Source organism: Protopterus annectens, chromosome 9.part0 (assembly GCF_019279795.1).
Source record: "Protopterus annectens isolate FY-2018-M chromosome 9.part0, PAN1.0, whole genome shotgun sequence".
NCBI classification, from domain to species: Eukaryota; Metazoa; Chordata; order Ceratodontiformes; family Protopteridae; genus Protopterus; species Protopterus annectens.
The window spans coordinates 1,283,450,285-1,283,467,073 of record NC_056743.1 but is presented as its reverse complement, the minus strand read 5'-3'; the positions used below and the strand labels follow the sequence as shown (position 1 = coordinate 1,283,467,073).

The following is a 16,789-nucleotide window of genomic DNA, read 5'->3' as shown; positions in this document are numbered from 1 at the left end:
CATAGTGGCTTCCAGCTACTTTATAGACCTCTGTGACAACTGAGAATCCAACTACAACAATGTCAGAAGTCAGTTACTCATTTTTCTACATAATGCAGAGTGGCTAGACTGGTATGCATTAGTGCATGTCTTCCTAATCCGTGAAAGTTTCTTGTTTAAGAAGTCATGAAAAAGCAATTTCTATGCTGTCTTTTTTTTCTACACAATAGCCCCAAGTATTGTGCACTTTGTATACATCCAGCTCAAATATTTGTTGATCTCTAAAATGGTTTTCAAATAAATATTCCATACTGACCAGTTTAGTACCAGTTTAAGGACAGTGTGGGCTCAGAGCTACAGCGTAGAATAAGCCTAGATACAATGTAGAATAAGCATATACCTAATTGTATATATTGTAATATGCAGGATGTTTTTGCTTCAGTCCTTCTCTAAACATCATGATAACACCAGGCCTCTCTCTTGACCTGTTCATTTCCTCTGACTGAGTGGGAGCAAGGGTCATGTGAACTGAAATCAGTGTTGTAATCCATGAGGATGATCAAGGTTTTGCCTCCCCTGCAAATGACTATCGGCTTCCAAGGGGTTGGCATGCAATGGGCCTTAGTGATGCATAGTGATACCTCTATGTGATGTAACTGGCCCTGCCACCATGTAGACAGGCACTGCCTTATTATCCCTGGTTTCCACCTGGGATTCAGCCATGAAAATTGTGCCCCAAGCACATGTCCATCCCCTCCCATTGAAGAGAAGTGAGCAGGCTTAAGCCTTGTCATTCCTCTCTTCTCCCGTGTCATTTCCAGTATGTGCCTGAGCTGCTAGTTGAACTCTGGTAATCCAGATCATAGTCTGGGCTTTATCCGTGTACTCCACTAGAGCTGACATAATATGTAGTATGTGACATTTATTCAGTCTGTGTTGTAGCTTGTTTCTTTCTTTGTTACTGGAATCCATACTTCACCTGTACTGTCTCCATCAATCTGTCCATTTCCAAATAGATTTCTTTTAGCTAGTCTACAAAGGTAAGGTATCAGAAAAAGATAACATGCCATTTTATAAGTGTAAGCCTAACTAATATGATGTCAGTAACAGAAATAGAAAATGGCTGATTGCTAAAGTACAGATTTTGGTCCTGACTGTCTCCAGCAATAATCAAAGTATCAGAACCAAAAAATAGTATCCAAGGCATGATTGATATCCATAAAAACCAGATTTAATAAAACATATAAACAAGATAAATGCTTTCACACAATAAAATGTGCTTCTTCTGACAACTCATTACAAATCCAAAACAGTTTAGATATATTATTAATCTAATCTCATAAAAACTGCCAGCCAATGACAGAGCAAACATAATAAAGCAATTATAAAGCAATTCATAATACAATTATTACTTAAAGAGACCTCTAGCCTTCAGTGTTGGTTTTATAGAGGCTTTTTCATTAATACCAAGTGAACCTATATGCCTGCATATTAATGATCCAGGATAATTCCCATTCTTCTGTGTATTTCCTAAAATCCCCCCTGGACATTGGATTGAATCATTTCTATCACCCTAAAGCCAAATATGTGTTGCTCCCCATATTCCATAAAGTGCTTTGCTAATGCATTATGTTCCATATGTTTATACATATGGTATACATGTTCCCTCATTCTTTCAAGTACAGACCTATTGGTCTTTCCTATATAAAAACAGTCGCAGGCTCGGCATTAAGCCAGGTAAATCAGGTTCCTACTGTGACAATCAGCTACCACCTTAAAGTAATATTTTCTATTTGTAACTGGATGGAAAAATTCAACTGTATGATCTATATACATGCAGAAATGACACCTACGGCAGCTCGTCATTGATGGTATATCATTAGTCCTTTCATTCTTCTTGTTATGCTTATAACATAACTGCCTCTTAAGGGATTTGTTATTTTTGAAACAAAACCTAGATTCTTCACCCACTAAAGAGTGAACATCAGGATCCAGATGTAAAATGGATCAATTGTTTTTAATAACCTTCATGATTTCTGCTATATCTGAGGTATAAAACAAAGTTATCGGTATATGATCCTTAACATTAGTTCTCTTTCCCTCACCCATCTCAGTTGTTTTGTGTGAAAAATAGGGTTTCTCTTTACCCTTCCTGTTTCTATGAGTGAAACTAATAGCTTCTTCGATCTCTTTCTCTTTATATCCCCTGCCTAGTAGTTCTCGTTTAAAGTGTGTCACACCTCTCTCGAAAAGTGTATTATCATTGTTTAACCTGGACAAACATAAACATTGTCCTTTAGCTACATTTTTAAAAACATGTCTTGCATGCATACTATCACGCTGTAACAGTGTGTTCCTCCTACACTCTTTTCTAAACAGGGTAGTAGTAAAATGTCCCAACCCATCAACCAGTAGTTTCACATCCAAGAAGTCTAACTCATTGTCTGAAATTCTATATGTGAGAGACAAAAATCGTTCAGTGCCATTCAAATATTGAACAAACTCCACCAACGATTCAAGGTTTCCATTCCAAACAAAGAAAAGGTCATCTACAAACCTCTTATACAGCACTAGATGGGAAGAGAAAGTAGAATCAAAAACAACACTTGTTTTCTCATTGAGCCATTACAGTGTTGGCGTAGCTATTGGCACAACTAGTGCCCATAGCTACGCCAACTTTCTGCAAGAATATACGTTCATTGAATATGAACGCATTATTCTCTAACACCGTCTCCAAAAATAGACAAATCAAATCAACAGTTACTACATCATATCTACTTTTTGATGTTAAAAAATCTTTCAGCATTTCAATGCCTCTATCATGAGGGATAGATGTAAACAAGGATACTACATCTATACCAACAAGCAATAATTCCCCACTAAAAGTTAACCCACTAACTGAGTCAAACAATTAATTTAAGAATTGTTTTGTATCCCTCGGAACTTGATTTTGCATTTCAAGGACCGGTCTGAGCTGCTTTTCTATAAAAATAGAAATTGTCTCAGTGATCCGACCATTACCAGCCACTATAGGACTAAAAGGGGGTTTAGTTACATTTTTATGAATCTTTGGGAGCTCTTGCAACATCAGAATTAAAGGGTGTTCCACCAAAAAATAATCAAACAGCTCTTTGGAAATCAATCTATTGCAATAGCAGTCATGTAGACTGGAATTCACTCTATCATGTAAAGACTCAACAAAAGAATAATCTACTTCCGTGTAAACATATGGATCTATTAACAGCTCCAAATGCTTTCATTATAAAATGTTGCATCCATCACCATGATGGATCCGCCTTTATCGGTGGACTTTATAACTAATTCATCACTTTGTAGCTGTAATAGAGCTTCCCGCTCAGCTCTATTCAAGTTAAAAAAAACTTCTCTTCATGCCTCTAGTATTATAAATACTCAAAAGATCATTCTCACAGTTCTTGGAAAAAGTATCTAGGACAGGATGTAAAGGAGGTTGAAAAACACTTGGTTTCTTAAACCAAACCGTATCAGTATTATCACATTCTTTATACATCATTTTAAGCATAACATTCGAACATATTTTTTAATATCAATAATAGTCTCACTTGAAACAGAGTCTTGGGCCGGTATGAATGAGAGTCCATGATTTAGCAAATAAATCTGAGTTTCAGTCAAATCTTTTTTAAAAATATTCTAAACAACTGAATTGGTTAATCTGTCCAGATAGTCTTGAGCATTTGTTTTCCACCTTCTTCCATTAGGCATTGCCGTTTCCTCCCCCTGCTCTGTGAGCGTGAATATTGCATCTTCTCCCTCTGTCAAATAGGGAAAGGTAAAGGGAGTGCTTCTATTTGGCCTAGCATATTTATTGGCTTCAGGCGTGTATCTGCTGGCTTGGTAAAAGCTGACAGGTTTAAAGGGGCAATGCCAGATGTACTAGGCATAGTACATAATTTAGCAGTTTCAACAGTCAAACTATTGGCATTAGCTGATTTAATGACAGCTGAAACCTCAGAAGAAACAGCATTAATATTATTAGTATTATTCTGGGCATTCATAGAGCTCTCAACAGTTGAATTGTTCACATTTCTAGGCCAAGTAAAAACATTGCCCTTTGAAAAATCTGCAGTATCTCTGCTCAATTTCTTTAACTTTTGGGTTTTGAGCCGTTGTTCATAAATTGACACATTGTCTATAGCTCTAGCCATCTTGGCTAAAAAATCTTCTTTATATAATTCAAACAATTCAGCATACTTAGTATTGATATTATCAATCAACTCTTTCTCAACAGGTTTGGAGTGCTCTAATAGAAGACGTATATAATTAAAACTCAGTTCAAGTTTAAACTGCTTTGAATTTGTAATGAGTTGTCTGAAGAAGCACATTTTATTGTGTGAAAGCTCTTACCTTGTTTATATGTTTTATTAAACCTGTTTTTTACAGATATCAGTTGTGCCTTGGATACCATTTTTTGGTTCTAAATCTTCGGTTTTTATTTGGTACCATTAATTCTGAGAGATCTTTTTGTGTTTTTACAATAATCAAAGTATAGTTACCAATAGCCAGCTGTCTCATCCAAAAACTGATAGTGGGACCTATCACACCAGCACTATGTCTTGGTGCTGTGCTGCTGTTTTTAAATTACCTGGGTAGCTCCAACTGATGTCTCACACTGGGCAGGTACAACTGCAGGCCTGTTAGGGTGCATGTTGCACAGAGAGCTGGCCAAGGGGTAAGGTTAAAGGGCAAAACTCACACCAATCCCTGACCAGAAATGGCAACCATGTCACACCACTGAATGCAAATAGGGGTTTATCGTCCTTATGTAAATGGCAATTGGGTACTGAAATATTGCTGAGGCAGTAATTAAGGGTCAATAAAGAAATATAGCTTTCCGGAAATGGGTTAGAAAACCTGGGTAAAAAAAATAGAGTTTGCTGAACTCAAGCTATTAATTCCTGTTAGTAGCATTATTATTATTATTTCTTTTCTTCAGATGAAATGTTAAACTGAGGACTAACCTGCCTGAGTTGGTGGTAGTTCATGTTGATGTAAAAGGTCCCATGGCACCTACTGAAAAGTGAAGTGGAAATTCCCCGATGCCCTGGCCAAATTTCCCCTAGTAATTTAAATACCACCTTGGTTCTATAAAAGGAGACCAGTAGCCTAGTGGGATTAATCTGTTTAACAATGGATGTATGATGAATAAATGAATGCATAATGAATAAATCAACACATAATGAATGAATTAATTAATGCATACATAAATAATTTATTTGCTACTTACTTATTTGAATTTGTTAACCAGAGTACAGTACTGATCACACATGGCCAAGTTCAGTCTTAGGCTGGGGAAAAGTACATCCATAAAATTAATTTATGCAATGCAATGCAATGCATACAGCAAGGTCAGAGAAATGTGCTAGTACTATAGTTATGTGCCCAGTATGAGAAGTTGAGATCAGCTTATGCATTATTGAAAATTTATATATGGATGTACTACAAGCACTCATCTGCTAGTAACTCATATCCCACCTGCTCACTGCAAGTTCTCGCACTCCACTAGCCTGATCTTCTGTTTCTACATAGCCTTTCCAACATCCATCCTTATATACCTTACCAGAACCTAACTTCTAACACTAAAATTCCTTACCTGTTCCAAACCCAAGTCGTCGCTCCCTTTCCCTAAAATTCCACTTCCCCTCCCAAACCCTAAAGTTCATAATCACTCGGTAAACCTAAAACTCCAATCCTCTTCCCAAACCTAAATTTCCTGATTGCACCCTAACCCAAAAACTGCCATCCCAGTCCATAAATCTAAAACTCTCTTCCTGTGCCCTGACAATAAAACCTGTCTTCACACTCCCGAAGCCTAAAATTCCCCTCCTGCCCCTTCCTCACAGCTGCTTACCCAAGATCATATGCAAGTCTGAATGAGCTATAAGGTGCTTAAATATACCTAAATATTGACAGGCAAAATACCTAAACATCTGTTGATATTTAGATGAATCAATCAGTTGTCTAAAGTACACATATACATTGAACCAATGAAGAACATGATTCTGCATCAAAATCATGTGGAAACATTAGTGTCCATTTCCAAAAAATATGAGATCTCCATAGTTTCCTCACAGTACAACATATAACACTAAATATTTTCATATTCAACCAATAGTGACATTAACAGATACCAGAGATGGCTGATTGTAAGAAAACACAGAGCACAGGCCTGGAAACAAAAACGAAAGAGAGACATGACTGCTTATATCTCTAGCACCTCTGAACATATTTATAACCCTCAGAAGGGTATTGGTATACTTTTAAGTTTTGTGTGCTACAAGATCAAGTGACTGTCCCACAACTAAAGTACATTTTTCTTAACTTTTAATAAAAATCTATCTATTTCAGATGTGCTAGATACTCAGTATAATACAGAAACAAGGAGACAATAAGCATGCCTTTACCCTACAGTTGCAAAAATAAAATTGCAGAGGAATAAGCCTGCATATTAGGATGATGCACGCAAAACATTTTTGTTAATAGGAAATAATTAAAATCCCCTTAACTAAACAAGATCACATCTCTTTAAGAACAAACCAAAGCAAAACAAAATATATGATGTTAAAATGTTTGGTAATTAGCAGAGTTTTAATGTTCTTATTCTGAAAGATTTCCAGTGCAAACTGATATGTAAACATGACATTACTTCATGGTCCTCACAACTTGAAATAAAAGACAAAGTTGAAATACAAGTTGAAAACTAGTTTTAAATCTGTTTAATGTGGATTATTCCTCCTAAACTTTGAAATTGTTCAGTATAATCAAGCAGTGTACCTTTGGCCCTGGTGGTTTTCAGACCATGCCCTTTTCTGGGACCATGTACTTTTGTTTTTATCTTCTTACTTTAAAACCATTCAAAATGATCATTATAATCCACCAAATGCCTATACATATCATTTACAGCCACTTGCCTGAGTATATCTCAGATGTCTGATTGTGATAAAAACGGCCACAGTATTCAAACATGCTTTACACAAATGTGCACTAGTCCTCCAAGGTCCAATTAATGTTTAACTTGATCATGACAGCAGGGTAAACCATTCTGATGCACATATATCCCCCATACTCAGCAGTCATACCCTACTATTGACTGAGTATACTTCAGGTGTGTGGTTGTGGTAAAAATAAGTACTATGGACACAAGTTATTTTGGGTTTCTATCACGCAAACACATAGCAGCTCAAGTATTCCAGCTTATTTCACATACATGCATACTAGTTCTACAAAGCCAACTGTTTAAACTAATCAGATGCCAAAGAAATAAGTCACTTTCATATACAGACACCTCTCACACCCACTCAGAAGCTATAGCTACTTTGCTGTGAACAACACATCTGATTATAGTAAAAAATAATAACTCTCAACCTTTTAGAGCAAGAATCAGGAAAAAGCAAAAACATAACGAGGATCAAAGGTCCAAAATTAAGGATAGATTTTAAATAATACTAGCATAAACATTTGTAGCATTAGCATGCATTTTCTAGAGATCATGAAGTCTGAAATTCAAATGTTTGTAATTATTTAGAAACTTAAATTCTCAAATGATTTGCCAGAAGAAACACAAGTTTTATGAGGAGAAAAGCAAAACTTTGAGACAAAATAAAGGCATTCAGCAAACTTGGAGATAGTTGAGAGATATGTGATTTCAGCTTTGTTTCATATGTACAGTAGCCAGCTCACGTGTATTCCAGCTTATTTCAAATAAATGCACAGGAGTCCTGTGAAGCCAAATGTCTGAGTAAACAACAGGCAGATAAATTATTTTCATCTACAAACTAGATGATTATCGCTGTTAAAGTGACAGCCTCACCCCATGTGCAAATGGGAAAAAAGGGTCGTGGATGGATGGATGGATGGATGGATGGATGGATGGATGGATGGATGACTCTACAAACAGCCGCCTTCTCCACCCAGCAGTTACTGACACTTTCTTGTGTGCACCTCATCTAACTGTGATAAGAAAATACCTCTCAACCTGAACACAAGAATCAGGAAAAATCAACACAATCCACAGAGATAAGCATAGCTGCCCTGTCAGCAAGAGGCAGGGCACTCCAACAACCTTGTACCCAGACAATGTTATTAGCTCTGAGAATTGTTTCTTCCTTACTGCTCTTCTTTTCCTTATACTATTTTTGTTCAGAGTCATGCTGTAATACTAAACTGAATATATAAACATTATGTGAAATAAGGTGGAATATTCACTCTGGTCAGTCTTATTTGATACTGTTCCTGTTTCACAGAATGTCTTTGTCATTGCCTAAAAAATTACACTACCCACAGTGATAAGCACAGGTGCCCTGTGTACCCAAATAATACTCTTCTGAGTCCAGTATTGTTTGTGAGTGTGTGTGTGTGTGTGTGTGTGTGTGTGTGTGTGTGTGTGTGTGTGTGTGTGTGTGTGTGTGTGTGTGTGTGTGTGTGTGTGTGTGTGTGTGTGTGTGTGTGTGTGTGTGTGTGTGTGTGTGTGTGTGTGTGTGAGTGTGTGTGTGTGTGTGTGTGTGTGTGTGTGTGTGTGTGTGTGTGTGTGTGTGTGTGAGTGTGTGTGTGTGTGTAAAGCATTGTTTCCTCATTTTGCTCTAGGCTCAAACTGCTTGCTTTTTAAAATGAATGATCAAAATTAAGGCATAATTAACAGCTACCAAAACATTTTCATAGTGATTCTGTGGCAGATATGTAAACTAGAAAGTCTGCTGTTCAGGTTAAGGTCTTGAGGAATCACATAGGCAGCGCTATATGCAGTAAGGATCCACGTTGAATGGTCCCAGTTCAGCTCTATATGTCTCACCACATAGGCATTTTGGTATAGTGTTGGTCTTTAAAAGCCATCTTCTTTGGGTAATGTTGATGCATTCAATTGTTTAGTATTGTAGCATCAGTCTGAACACCAACATTATATAAAAAAGAAAGGCAGCAGGGAAAAACAAACAATTCCACTGAAGCTAGTAAAAAAAACAGTCTCCAACACTGGTCTAGATTAACTAAGTGCTTTTGTTCATTTAATGCATCCTTGAATTTCTTCAGAGATAAAAATACATAATCAGACCTAACATTTAAAAATGGAGTCATGATATCATATGACCCACTTGAGCCAATCAGACAAACTTGTGAACAGCTTGTAAATTTAAAGAAACATTGTATCCAAAAACATACTTAAGAAAACAAGTAATGTACTCCTGCAGTGAAACTCTATGAAGGAGTAAATGCATCAAAAGTATACCACTCAATGCTCTATGAATTGTTTAATTAGAAAAGCAACTTCTTTATGTTCCAGGGCAAATACTTTAAACAAATCTTGGGAGTAGCTATGGATTCAGGAGTGACCCCTGTATTTGCAAACCTGGTCATGGCTTGGTGGGAGCAAGTATACCTGAAATCTCACATTTTGTTTGGGAAAGTAGCCTTTTATAGAAGATTCATTGATGACCTCGTCCTGGTGTGGGCAGGCATTGAACAACTGTATGACTTTATGAATTCCAGCACTTCTTTTTTGAAATTTACATTGAGCAGCTATAGGGAAACCATCAACTACTTGGATATCACATTATCATTAGAAGGTGGCACCACTGAGTTTGCAAGCAAAATCTTTAGAAAAGACAGTTTTGTAAACCAATATTTGCACAAAAGAAGTTTATACCCCTACTACATGATGAAATAGGTTGTAAAAGGACGATTTATAAGATTCAGCAGGCTCACCAGTGATGACATGATAAAAGAGGTCATTTTTTAAAAACACTGTTTATCCAAAAAGGTTACGATTTGGATTGGCTAAATAACATCATTGCAGAAGTATATTCACTAAGGCTGAATAAAGCTAGACCAATTTTGAGAAGATTTCTGTCTGAAATCGATTCTGATATGGAAACGTCTACTAACACCAACAATTTGCTGACTAAATACAGTACAGCTTTCCAATTACCCATCACTACTTGCATGTATCTCATCTGAGATGTATTAAAAGAAATCTGGAAGGTCATTTTGGGTAATGCAGATTTGTCAAAGATTCTGGGTACAGGTTCTTCTTTCATTTATAAAAGGAGTCAGAATGTAAAGTCCTTGCTAGAAAGCCAGCAAAGAAGACCATCAAGCACACAGAACTCTTTTGGCACCTACAAGTGTGGAAAATGTAACCAATGCCGCTTCATATTACACAGTTCAAATATATATGTCAAGGCACTGGATAGTCATTTGTGAGCTAGAGACAGGTGCAACTTCAGTTCACAGGGAGTAGTCTACCTGGCCACTTGTGAGTCCTGCTATGGATTTTATGTTGGAAGAACTGTGAGGAAGCAAGTTAGGAGAGTTTATGAACACAAATTAGCCATTACAAAAAAGGACAGTGACAACACTCTAGCTAAATATTCCCTCACTTGTCTGATTTTCAGAAAATTGCAGTTCTTTGTACTGGATGCAATGAGCATGGACGGATTTGTTGGGAACTATAATGTCCGACTAGAATACTATGAGTCCAGTTGACAAATAAGATTAAGGGCAGATAAACCTTCCTGGGCTTAATGATTCTATTAATGTTAAATGCTTTTCTTTTAGCACAAAAACTGCAAAATTATTTTCTGCTGTTAAAAAGTCTTTTTCTAACTAAACAATGCATAGAGCATTGAGTGGTATAATTTTAATGCATTTATTACATCATAGAGTTTCACTGCAAGAGTACATTACTTGTTTCCTTAAGTATGATTTAGATATAATGTTTCTTTAAATGTACAAGCTGTTCAAAAGTTTGTTTGATTGGCTCAAATAAGTCATATGGTACCATGACTCCATTTTTAAATGTTAGGTCTCATTATGCATGTTTATCTCTGAAGAAATTCAAGGATATATTAAATTAACTAAAGTGTTTAGTTAATCTAGAGCAGGGTTGGAGATGGTTTCTTTTACTAGTTTCAGTGGAATTGTTTGTTGTTTTGTGGTTTCATTTATTTATTCTACAATGATTTGGTTGTTTTTTGTACAGTAGGGACAAAGCAGTTTTCTCAATGGTTCAAGATGAAATAAGCAACTTCCTGCTACAGCTGCAGCTAAAGATGAAGTGTAAGTCTCTGCCAACATAGGAAAGGTATGCTGATCTGAGAGGAAAGGATATGTTTGTCCTTGTCATATGATGAGATACTATTAAAATTCCACTGGACCTGTTGTAGATCTCAGGACCACAAGGGTCTGGAGCTGCAACTCTATCAGCACCTATGTTAATCTGGTCAGTTATATAATATATGCGCATGTCTGTTATCAGTCTAAGCATTTGTAATTTTTTTAGTTCTCTGCCAACTCTCATGAGCAATATCGAGCCTAAATTAGATCTATTAAGATTAAAACATGGCATTTGGTGCATGCTGATTTAGTTCAGTATGCAGATGACTCCACATTAATATGTGCAGTCAACAATAAATAAGCTCCAAGACATTACCCAAAAATCTTTCTCCTCTGTAGAAACCTGGTTCAAAGAATCAAACCTCTTACTCAACCCCAAGGAAACTAAGTTAATGCTTTTACCTCAAAAAGTTGCCAAAATCAAAATCAGTCTTTTACCATAAAGTCAGCAAACAATACTATCATTGAAACTGTAACTCAAAGAAAACTTTGAGACATTATAATAGATGGCAATCTCAAATAATCAGCATATACTTCACACCATTAAATCTGCACACTGGAGAATAAGCTCCCTTTATCAGATCAATGGATTTCTTACAGATACTGCAAGAAAAACTCTAGCCACCACCATCTTATTGCCAACTCTCTCATATGCCACTCCTATCTTAACAAACTTAAATAACACTCAAAGAAAGAAACTTGCCTCCCGCTACAATAAAATAATTAAATTTGCCACCAATCTCCCTCATAGGATCCACCATTGTCATAGCTTAAAGCAATTAACCTGGCTTGAACTACACAAATACTTAACATATTCACAACTATTGACAGGGTGGCCGCGGTGGTGCAGCGGTTAGCGTTGCCTCCTCAGATGGGGTATCTTCTGTGCAGAGTCTACATGTCCTCCCCATGCTGTAGGTGGATTGTATAATCTAAATTGGCCCTAGGCGTGAGTGCGTGCATGTGTGTGCCTCCTGTGGAAGGTTGGGTGCTGGACTAGCAACTTGACACTGTAAAACTTCACTGCCAATCATGAGTGGACAGGTGATCTGCTGTGGCGACCCCTTATAGGGAAAAGCCAGAAGAAGATTCACAACTAACTACAGCACACAAACTCATTCATCCTCCAGAAAAATGCCCTGCACTGCAAAATGTATTAGTGCCCTACTGTCTAGCAAGGGATCTCTGTTCTAGTAACAAATTTTTACTATTCATAAACAAGTCAAAAATGTTGCAGGAGACTCAATCTATTCCCAATACATTGTTAAATTATGCCCACACAAAGAAAACTCTCCAACAAACTCAATAGTTTTAAACCACTGCTTAAGCAACATCCACTCTCCAAATACTCTCCTTAAACAGAATACTCTCAACCTCTCACTGAAATGGCAAGACAACTGTTATATGTAACTGCTGCCTTTACAATCACTAAGTTGCACATGGGCTTTCTCTTTAGTAACTTCTACCTCTGTAAAATCTTAGAATGTATAAATGTGGGACGTCTGGTGTGGCTCAGTGTTAAGTAAAATGTAAATTTCAGACCTCTGCAGAAGTGTTATGATTTAAAGGTAAAGGAAGACCTTCGGGAGCTGAAATTTCCATCTGGGACTCTATTTGTGGTAAGATTGTGTCTTCTGATGAAGAAGCCCCTAAAGAAGAATAAAACTAAAAAATTAACAGATGAGTAGAGAGCGAGAATGGTGGGCAAAGAAGAGATAAAAGAAGGTGAAGTCGCTCTTGAAACAATATGGCAGAAATCAAAGATGTGAAAAGAATCTTGTTAGAAAGTGTAGCGGCACAAGAATAGAAGATGGAAGAAGTAATAGACAGCCTGAATGAACATGGTACAGTCATTCAGGACATATTAGCAGAGAACAAAGAGCCGAAAGCTCAAGTGGATGCAGCAGAAGCGAGAGTTGACTGTCTCAAGTCAAGGGCGATAGGGCTTGAAGATCATGATAGAAGAAAGAATCTAAACATAAGTGGAGTCCCAGAGCAGTCAGAAGGGTCAGACTGTATAAAATTTGTGAATCAGCTATTAGGCAGATAGAGTAACATCCCCCTAAGAAGAACAGTAGGAAAGACTGTTGAAGGAGTTGTGGCAACCAGGAAAGAAAGTGAGCACTGGGAATGCAACTGCATACATCGATCATGATTATTCATTTCCGACCAGATCCAGGTGCAATGCCATGTTGCCTGTTATCAGGGCATGTCAAGAGAAGGGTTTGAGATGGAAGATTACTTTTTCTTTATTTATTTACTTTTGAGGGTAATATAAAAAAGGGATAAAGGGAAAATGGAAAGGAATTGGGTTTTCGTTGTTCTTTTTTTAATATAAAAAGATATATCAATCATAAGAATGTTATGAAGCCTGTATCTCAATTTACTCTAAATCTATCAAGAATTTCTTGGTCAGCAAACATAAAATTATTCAGTCTTTGTCTGTATCTGTGCCTTCTTGATCAGCATGCACCACTAGGACCCTGCAGTGTTGGCAAAGCCAAGACAAGCAGTTCACAGTGGGAAATAGCCAACTGAGCAGCTACAGCAAGAATCTTTGCAGACTGCAAAATAAATAGAAAAGGTACAAATTTGCCTTTTATTAGACATTTGTGTAAAGTGCCAAAACACATAAAAACAGCAACTATGAATTGCAGATGGGTAGGAATGCTAATTAAGTAAGATAGTCACAGAATCTTCAATCACTCCTCATTTACATGTCATCACAGCATCATTTGCAAAAGCTCTTCCTCAGCATGTGAAATCTGCTGAGCCTAAGCATAACTATTGACTATGAATTTTTTCTTCAGCTGTGCTGAGGAGCAGACTGCAAAATCCTGCTATGCCTAAATGGAACTACTATGAAAACTGCCCAATGTGTTTTGAGGTGTCAGGCATGAGGATGTCATAACGGAACAAAAAGCATATCTACAAATAACATCACATGCACGTGTATCCTAAAATATTATTTCTGGCACCAGTCCAGAGAAATTAAATCAAAACCAACATTGTGAATAGTTCCTTGTTACTGAACAATATATTTGTATTAAGCCTCTTCACAAACAATGAAATCAGGAAAAAAATCTGCACTTGTTTAGAAAAGCTGCGTTATCCTGTAGACTTGAAACATTTACACTTCCATGTGCAATTTCAGTTTCTTAAAATATTGAAAGATTATCTATAGCACTAATTTTATTAAGAAGACTGTTCCATGAAACAGGAACTAGCTTGAAGGATTTTTCATAACTATTTAGTCAGAACTGTAGTCTGTATAGCTTGAAGATGTAATTACTTCTCAGAAAGGAAGATAGTTAATTTTATAGCTAGTGGAGGGCAGTATCTCTTGCTAAGCAATGTGAAGGTTAATGTACTAAGCAAAAAGGAAGTTCTAGCAATAAATGGTAGCCACCTAACACATTTTATAGTGAAACAGTGATGCTCAAAATTACTAGACAGATGGATGAACTTAAGATTTTTTTTTTGTAGTACGACTATTATGGGCTGATACAGGAGCTGTGATGGGTAAACCATATTCCAGTCATTGTAATAATACGTTTAAAACAAATGCTCACCATCTTCTGAAGTGAAAGCATGTAGTATATTATAGAAAACTTTAATTTGCTATAAGACTCTTGTTAGTAGTTCGGTATGATTTTAGAATGAGACTGTGTCATTTAATAAAGGTTTTGTAGGACCTGTGGGGTCCTTAAGCTTTGGTGGAAGTTGTTTAGAAAGAAAAAAAGATAGTTACATAAGATTTTCTTACATTCATAATTTTTTGTTACATCATTTCCAGATTAATGCAAGGTCACTGAGCAGGTACAAGAAACTCTGTTTTGTTTGTTTGATTGTTTTGTTTGTTTTTGTTTTCTTTTGTTTTTAATGGTGGAAAAGCAAAGCTTTCCCTATAGAACCTTACACTGGAAGATGAGGAAGTACGTTCCATCACGCTATCACTTGATGAAATTCAGGGGGTGATAACTTCTTAGGGAATGGTAAATCTACATGAATTAACAGATCCCCTGCAAAAGTGTATAAAAACATGGGAAGGGGGTGCAGATGGGTTTTTTGAAGGCCTGTAGAGAATGGGAGCATGACCAGCTGCAAGCAGAAACTGTTAATAAAGTCAAATTGACACTGGCTGAAAATGTCATTGCATAGGCCAGTATCCCTTCTTAATTCAAGTTACAAAGATTGACATCTTTCTATAAGATAATATTGTTAAGCTTTCTCTTAATGGTGGGTTGGAAATGCATTATATCTTTGTAGAAGTCTAGGGTTTCATCCACGGTAGAGCAGTGGAGACAGATAGCATTAAGTGAAATACAGTCAGAGAATAAAATAATCACTGACAGAGGCTCAACATTAAAAGCTGCAAGGTGCTAACTTACATGCAGCGAGTTATAGAAATGAATGATTTATGATACACACCTTATGGTACTTTGTTATTTTCTTGTAATACCCAACCTCACAGGCATTATTTCATGCATATACTAGCTACATAAGCCTTTTCACCATTTGTTTCCATTTTTTGAAATACATTAATTTAACAAATAATGCCTTAAAATCTGCACTGCAAGCATTCCAATATGTGTCACTTTTCAAATGCTTCCTTATAAAAGCTTCATTCTAAGTCTGCCTTCTCATGTGTTTAGTACATTTAAAGCAGATAAGCAGCATATGCATATATAAATGACCAATCACTTTAATTATTTAATTTCCGGCTTCCTTATTCTTTTTCTTTTTGATCTGGTTCCATCACTTTGTCTCCATTGCACCAGTATGAACACTTTAATTCCACTTAAAACATAAGCTTTCAAGTCCCATCTTAATCTTCTGCAGATATGCACAATCTTCATCTTGTGTCCTTTAGGCAAATGAGCACAATCCATGTTTTGTGCAGGTACAATCTTTATGCTACTAAGTGCAATTTATTTTTTAATGCTTCCTTGGCTGTATGAATAAGTGTTCCCTTTATGTTCAGATAAATCCATGTCACATGAGTAAGCACAATTTATTTTTCTGTAGGTGCACCCTTTATTTTTCCTTAATTTGTTATTGCTTATTTGTAAAAGCCATGACTTCAGTAGGCTTTTCTAACTTGTGTATTTGTATCTTCTGTCCTTGTGTCTTCTTCCTGTGCCGTTATTCACTGTTTAGCTTATGACTTCTAGGTAGCATTCTGGTTATGACATTATGAATTCAGTCAACACTATAAATTCACGATTGTTCAATGTAATGATTCTGATTAACTGTATCTGCTGACATGTATTTAAAGTTGACACTATGCACTGCTGCAGTATTGCCATTAAAGATGGATTAGGTTTAGGTCATTGCTTGTCTTCTGTATTCCTTTAATATTTGTGGGTATAGATATAGGGCTTATTTTGCCTAAGTGCAAACATAAAACATGAGCACTATTTATAGGTGGACATACATAATTTGTACCTGGTATGTCTGCACACAATCTTTTACCATGTGCTTCATTGGGATTAAGTGTACCACAGGTACATGTGTTACATGCAGCATGAGCTTAGCAACATAAAATACAAAAAATACACTTTTCTGCATAACATGCAATCCCAAAACACTTTAATATGCACATCTTCTTTTCCTGATGCATGTAGGCAAAAGGAAAATATTTTATAATCCTTTCACAGCTCTTACA

General features: G+C 36.5%; 1 protein-coding gene across 1 annotated transcript in view; it reads left to right on the top strand.

The window, feature by feature from the left end:
- POLD2 (DNA polymerase delta 2, accessory subunit) overlaps nucleotides 1–16,789 on the top strand; it is an 818,333-nt gene that overhangs the window by 41,304 nt on the left and 760,240 nt on the right. The window lies entirely within an intron of this gene.